The following is an 8,176-nucleotide window of genomic DNA, read 5'->3' on the forward strand; positions in this document are numbered from 1 at the left end:
CCTTTTTGTAGAAACTCCCTGACTTGAGATCAGTTTTACACTATTTAAAAATAACCCATAACTTGGTTACCAGAGAGGATTTTGATGCCGTTTTATTTGTACTAGACAACATCCCCTCCAGAAGCTGGGGCCAGCGCTGGCTGCTGCGCACTGGTGCTCACATCCCCCATCTTCTAGCCAGCAGCAGCCCAGCTGTGCCAGCAGCTGAAGACTCTTCTGTTGGTTTGTTTCTGGCCAGTTGCTTTCTCTGCCAAGGAACTAGGCTTACGCGCACGTTTAGAAGAGCTCCCATTTCCTTTGAGGGAGAGAAGCTTATGAAGAAGCTTGCTTACATTTCTAATTATTTCTTCCATACATGTTCTTATGACACACCAATTAGGATGTCTCCTCAGATACTGAAGTGTAAAACCAAAAATAGAGACAGATCCTTGTTCCAGCTGCTGTGGATTTCCTGTGGGTATTTATGTTGCAGGTTAACCCAGCCAGACCCAGTACACTATATATAAAAGAACTTCTATATCCTGCTAGTAAAATAAGGTTAAAAATACCATTTTAATTAAGGGGTATCAGGTAGCTTAGAGCATTAAAATCTGTAAAAGGCTTTGACTTCCTATAGTGGATGATGCTCTATTAGTGCAAAGTGTGTTCTTAAGGGCAAATTTCTGTCCATAAATTTGCAGTTCTGTTTCTCCCTCAGTCCTGGCACTCCTCCTTGGATAGCTCATGCAACTCCACACTCAGAAAGCTGGATTTCTGGAGCCTGTTCTAGGTATCTATTGTGCCTAATTCAGGACAGGTTGCCCAAAATTGGATTCTACAAGGATGGGGATTATTACACCTATCTTACATAATTAAAGTTTAGATTTCTTTACACAGATTTTTCTGACAAATTTCTCAACATATACATTCAAATCACCTCTTTAGATCACCAATGAATTAGGTCATATTCTGAAATGCAGATGATGTTTTAGAGAATTCTTCATACATTGCATACAGGCTTTCTAAACTCTCCAAGGAGACTGTTGCTTTCAGGGAAGATCATCAGTCTTTCACCTTCAAAGGTACTAGAGCTTATTCAAAGTTTGTCAGAGTAAAACCATCAGCAGCCAACATCATTAAACTTGAAGCATTTTTGCAAATACACTGAAATTCTGTGTTTCTTTCTCAACTGCTTCTGTTCGAAGTCAGATTATAATGCTGAATGTAGCTTCCTTTTATGTCACAAATTCTTACCGCTGGGGATATGCAATAAATTCAGTTACAAAAAATGGCAACACTATCGATATCATCTCAGAAATGTTCCAGGATTCCTGTGCCCACTTCTGCGCTAAAGGACTGAAACTGAAACACTGAAATCCCCCGCTTCACTGGTGTCTCAGTGCAGTTCATCACTCTGCAGAGTAACAGTTCATAACCTGAGAACTACTGCATAAGGGATGTCCCAGCCCTTTTCCTATTGCATATAATGGAAGGAAGTCATTTTACTCTCTCCTCACCTACTGAGGACTGTAAATGGCTCTTGCCGAGAGAAGGCAGCTGGGAGTTCCTGTGGCTCAATGCTACGTGCTCTGGAGTGAGTTTCTTCAGCTACTTCACTTCATCTTTCAGTCTAGATGCCCACTTATGAGGAATAACTTGCAGACCTGCAGCCTTTACCAGTGTGACTTCCTTATCTACTAACTTTAGAGACCAGAATCTGCCCTGCATGGTGCGAAGATCTATGAATGTGAAGTGTTTTGAAGACCTATGTCATGAGGAGTGGTAAACAGGGTTACTCTAGAGAACCAAATTTGAAAGCCAAAGGAAAACCCTTGCATGGAAAGCTCAAGTAGAAGAGAAGCTTGGTTTTGGTATATGATAATTCTAGCACAATGTGGGGAGGAATACTTTGTCTGCAAGTAGTGTTCAAGCAACTTAAAAACAAGTGCTCCAGATGTCACCGGTCTGATCACTGCCTCACAGAAATTGCATCTTTGTGAAGGCTGTTCAAAAGTTCACAGCAAATGTCAGCTATCTGAGGCACCGACAAGACTTGGGCTTCTTCACAGCTTCACTCCTTCTCTTTAAAGACATGAAATTTCAAGAGGCTGCTGTTCAAAGTGCAGTGAAAATGCTGCATCTGGCACACAGCAGAAAACCACTTCACTCTGCAGCACTGGGTCCATATAGAAATCAAAACCTGCTGAACCTATGCACAAAACTAACAGCTCCCTTCAAGGCTGTGTGTGTAGTCTGACATCGGTAACTCTCCTGCATGAGATGTTGCCTGAAGGAACGCTGTCTGCTCAATACCAGGAGAGAGCTGATATAACTAAATCGCAGCTGCTCCTTTCTTAAATTTGAGTGTCACCCAACAGCTCAGGACTCTAATTTAAACTTTATTTTTCTCTGCAGTCCATCACCACATATGAAAAATAATGTACCCAGGATCGTGATGTCTGAAGCGCTTAAGCACGTGTAACAGTTAACAGTTCCAGAGAACCTCCTCGCTCTAAAGGAAGGCACAGCTGATGAGAACATAGGACTAATATGTAGTAAAATTGGGCCTATTAGGGTTTCACAACATGCCTTGGTGGAACATAACATGACAGGAACAGCCTGTTCTTTCAAGTGGAAATGTAATCATTTCTGTCATGAAAACAATACATACAGTACTTCAAGGCAAACACAAACCTGCTCTGCAATAACATTCAGAATAACTAGCTACCTTCTGGAAGCCTTTCCAGCTAAGCAATGTAAACACCATTTCAAAATCTTGTTTCAAAAAAATAAGCCATGTTTGAATCTACACAGCTATATAGAAGAAAACACCTGGAAGACTGGAATATAGTTAGCTTATCTCTGGACAACTTGTATCATTGAAAGAAGCTAAAGCTGTATTAGATGTAATTGCTCCTTGAAATTCTAAAGCAGCGTTCATAACCAAGGAGATGAAAGCATTAGGAAGGCTGTACAAGGGACCTACCTTTAAGAAATCTCCGTCATATCATTAATCAAAACAGCTTTCAGTAACTTCTTAAGTTAAGAAAAGCTTTTTCTCTTTTTGCTTCCTTTATGCACTATCAAATGTATAAACGTGATCAATCCCACAGTGAAACAGCCAACATTTCAAAGGCATTTTAAGGTATGTAAAGAAGTGGGTAGTTCACAGCTCTTTGGCCACTGTATCGATTCCTTCTCCTCAGCCAATTCCTGCTTAAAACATCTAGGTGTAGTAGCACCACGTACTGGAGCAAACATGGTGATTTCGTTCTACTCCAACAGCCACTGACCGCAACCCCTCAGTCCCTTCACCATGCAGATCTATTTTTATCATGCTCCTCTTGCTTTTCCTAAACAAATTCACCATTTTTAATCTTAAAATTAGGTATTCCTAGAACACAACTATAGAAATAAAAATGCTAAGGAGCAGGTTTTTCTTAGGAAAATCCTTTCAAATAAAAAAATCACCTTTTTAAAGGGCCACCTTGTCTCCAATGTTCTCTCAAGAATCTGTTTATGTGAAAATTCTCTGGTAATATCTAAAAATTCATGTCCCCATGTGAAAATGGTTCTGAAGTAGTATTAGTATTTAATTTTACTTTATGTTATTATTCATCTTTGTCAGTCAAGCACTGAGGGATCGTCACCTATGGGAGAACCCATGAATTTAAATTGACATCAGAATTATTGGCAACTAATAATCTTGAAGGATGTGACATGAAGCTTGTAGGATGGAAGTACCATGAAGAAAGACACCGATCATGTTTATTAGGTAAGTATTGTTATTACAATTTCTATTTTAGGACAGGTAGAGTGAAGGAAAGTCCATCTATGATTATCTTAAAAAAATCTCATAAAACTGTAATGTACCCGAAACTACATAAAAGCTTGGGTTGCAGGTGAAAGCCCTTAAAATCAGAGACTCTATCCATATACTTGGGAAAGCAGATATTTTATTTTTTTTTCAGCTGGTGATTAAATATAAATGGGATTTAGAGAAAAATTGTGTTGTGTTTTCCATCCTGCAGGGGTCCAGGAAGAATGCCAAAGATGCAGCATACGGCACATGTACACCCACAGACTCCAGCACTGCCGTTTCACACAGTAAGTTTTATGAGATGGGATTAAAGACAAAAGTGTCTATTTCTATGATTTTGAGTTTTTTAATTGATAACCAAACTTAGGCAAAATAAAATGCTTCCCTCCAAATTCCTCCAACATCGATAGTTTTTCTAGAGCCTGACTTTCAAACCATTGCATTTCAGTTTATTCTTATTATTATTGCAGCTGAGGTGCCTCCATCTAGTGGCATTTTATTGTACTGAAGAGCGTATCCTTGGATATGGTTAAATCTCTTTGTGAAATTGTTTTCTAAAATAAAGCTGTAGAAGTAATACATCAATTTTTTAGAACATCTGGACCTTGGATATGTTGGTGTAGATATTTCTTACAACTACAAAGACCTTTATGCCAGCTTCCCGGCACTGCAATGAAACACTGTATACATGTTCATAAAGGCAAGGAAAGAAAATTGACTTGCGTTTTTAAATTATTTCAACTCTATTTTAAAATAAAGCGATGTTGCTAAAACATTGTAGCCTAACTGTTAAGTATTTCCATCGAAGTTAGATCTTCTCTGGACTGGGAAAAACAGCACATAAAGTACAAATTGAAAAAAACTGCTGCTGGAAGCTTTAAAACTATTGTGGGAAAAGATTTTATGGCTGCTTCTTTTTAGAGTTGATGACAGCACTCTACCTAGTGATTTATAACATGAGAGAAAAGAAACAGAGTGGTAAAACCATAATTTGATGTAGCAGTACCCTTGTGATTTTCAAGCAATCATATACAAGTATTTGAAGCACACAATGAGAACGGAAAGAGCAGGATTTCATTATTTAGCATGAAACTCAGAATATGCATTGACTATTGACTATGTATAAATCAGTCTGGGGGCTTTTAAAATGCTATCAGCCTTTGTATGACTGAATTGTAGCTATCTCTGTGACTACACACCTGCACACTCTTAGGTAAAGAGGATTCACTGAGTCACCCTCTGCATCACTGATTAGCAGTGTCTGAAGTAAAGAAATAACAAAGCGATGTTCAAAGTGATGATCAGGCTGGACAGTGAAGTGCTCACAGCCCTGTTACTTCAGTTCAAGTATGGCACACCCACTAGTGATTAAACAGCCAGCATAAACCAAAAGAAAATGATGATGGAATCGGTGCTGCCCTGGCAAAAGAGAGTCACTTCAGGTGACCAGATACATTTTTGAAGCAAAGTATTTAGAAAATAAACCATCTGAACATCCTCGAACTTTAAGAGTTTTAAATTATTCAGTTTCAGTCGGTTTTAGCATCGATTCAGTTTCAGTATGTTTTAGCATCCTGTACGTGTGGTCATATACTTACTGGTATAAAAGGATTCCAGAAAATGCACAATGGCACATTTCAAATGAAATGTTACTTAATTCCCTGCGCGTATGAGCTCGTTGGCATGAGCTTGCTCAGTGCTGCAATAAATCTAGTGTTACGTCAATGGATTTAACACCTTCATCTCACAACATATATGAGACCAGTTTTTCCTTATTTCTCTTTCTTGAGATTGAGTTGTGGGTCGATTACATGGGTTGAATTAGCATCAGTTCTGGACCAGTCTACAAATTAACCTGCTGTAGGATTTGACCTCCCGCTGTGTGCTGAGGAAGTTCAGCACACTGAATAGAAGGCTCTGCTAACTCAACAAGCCACAGACCCTGCTGCTCTCAACAGTCGTAATGATTCAACAGTACCAAATTCAAACAGTGTGCCTCACAAAAGCAGAACAAAGCATGAAAGCACGAGATAATTTTATATATACTTATATTGGTATCCAGAGCTCAGGGCCTATGACTGGATCCTTGAAGAACTTTGATGATAACCTTTTTGCCATCCGCAACTTCCCCGCATTTTCTTCATCACGCTTAAAAGTTCTTTTTCTTATCTCCTTTTCTTCTGTTATTTTCTATACAGTGCTGACATCGTACGCTTTACTGAAGTCACAGTAGCACAGTCTAACTTTGGCATATGTAAGGACTTCTGAACCTTGCTTACTATTCAGATCGGACTGACAAGTCCTTCCCATATTATGAACCATAAATCTGGACAAAATGTTCTGCTATTTGTACTATGAATTGGCATGGTAACACAGAACAGAAGGGTCCTCCTGGATGGTGGGGCCTAGTTCCCTGCCACTACAGAAAGCTCTGTTGTACGATCGCCTCATAAATTTATCAAGCACCATATTAAAAACAGGCATATTTTTGCTCCCACTAATTCCATGGAAAAGCTGTTTCAGAATTTGATTGCTGTAATGACTAGAAACATTCTTCTAATTTCCCGATATATTTATTAATGAATAGTACATATCCATTTGTTCTTGTGTCAACATTGCCCTGCAAATTAAATGCTTTTCATCCTTCATGTTTACTTTCCTGTTATATTTATAGACAGCACTTGTATCTCCTCTCTGTTTTTGTTTTATTGAAGTAAACATCCTAAAATCTGTATGAAAGGCTCTCAAACTCTCTGGTGATGCACCAACATCCCTCTACCTCTCTTTCAGTTCAACCTTAGCTACAGAACAATTAGAAATTTTCACAGTACCCCAAATGTGATTTCACCAGGGCCTTAAACAATGACATTAACACCTCCCTACTTTAAATGAAAATACATCTCCTGATACTCTCTGTACTTACAATGATTCCTAAGTATATATGATTTCCAGATTTCACCAATATGCTCTTACTGATTTTATCAGGGCTACCACAAAAAGTATCAAATAAGACCATCCTAAAACCAAAATTTTAAGACCGACAACTTCCTTTTCAACTTTTTATGTGGCTATCTCACTTCACCGTTTCTCTCCTAACCACCATATTCTCATTTCTCCCCGGGTGATACCCTATCAAATGTCTTCTCAATAGGGTATTAATATGGCAAAATTGAGTTGTTCCAAAGCTTTGCATGAGACTGAGACCAGGCTTTGGGGTCTGTGGTTGGCCAGGTCACTTTTTCTTCTTGTTAAAGTTAAGCAATTGTAGTCTAGGTTCAGCCCACCTAACTTCAAAGACTAAACGGAGACAGGGATCCACAAGGAGTTGTTCACGATGCAGCTTGTCCTCTGGAGACACCTCTCATCACCGAGTACAGAGGGAGTCTCAGCCAGCAAGCCTTTCATCTAGGACCCTCAGATAAATGCCTCAAATACAAGGCCAGACCCCCATTTTCTATTTTCCAGCTATAACATTTTTAACAGACCTGTTCAACACACTTGCTGATAGATTTCACGTATCACCTGTTTCAGAACTGCAGGTGTAGTCCCCATGATCTGAAAGCATGACATGGAGTTTTGCATTTGTTGCTCTTGTAATAATTTCTGCTCTGCCGTTCACACAGTCCATCTTGCCTTTGTCCATGTGGTGAAACTACTTTAGCACTGAGGAAAGGCATACTTTGAATATGGGGGATTTAACTTAGGCTCACTAGACAACAGTCACATCTTCTCCTCCTCTCCCATTTATATCACTGAAACATCTTCTGCTCTAAAAACTCTGTAACTGTATGATACAAGCATGTCCAGTTATTAGAAATTAGAAGTATTTTTAGATAAAACAGAATATGTATTTGATTGGTAAAAATAATACGAAACGGCAGAAAAAACAGGTCAGTAACAGTAAACAGAGTGAAAAGCTTTTGAATGTATTTTTTCCATACACATAGGTGGAAAGAAAAGAGTCATAAAGGGGACTAAGGCCTTCTAAAAATACTACTAAAAGCTCTCATGGAATATGACACTTCAAGACAAAAAAAACAACATTTTGTACTGTAGTATCTCGTAAAACTGAAGTATGTTATTATTTTATTCATTCATCAAGATCATCAAAAGCCATCAGGAATAATCATTCTGAACGACAGCCTGTACCTTCTTCTAAATAACCCAGGTGTAAATTAAACAGTTTGTTTTTCTAAATCAGAGACAGCAAGTGTGGGTCAGCTGAAAAGCATGGGATTAAGAATTTGGATTTTTTATTCATTCTTCTCTGATTTCTTTTTAAAATATTTTTTCCTGATTTATGTCTGAAATTTTAGAAAATTGAAGGTTCATTTACCCTAATTAACTAATGACTATGTAGAACTATATGAAGGTAGA

This window comes from Athene noctua, chromosome 2 (genome assembly GCF_965140245.1).
Source record: "Athene noctua chromosome 2, bAthNoc1.hap1.1, whole genome shotgun sequence".
Classification (NCBI taxonomy): Eukaryota; Metazoa; Chordata; class Aves; order Strigiformes; family Strigidae; genus Athene; species Athene noctua.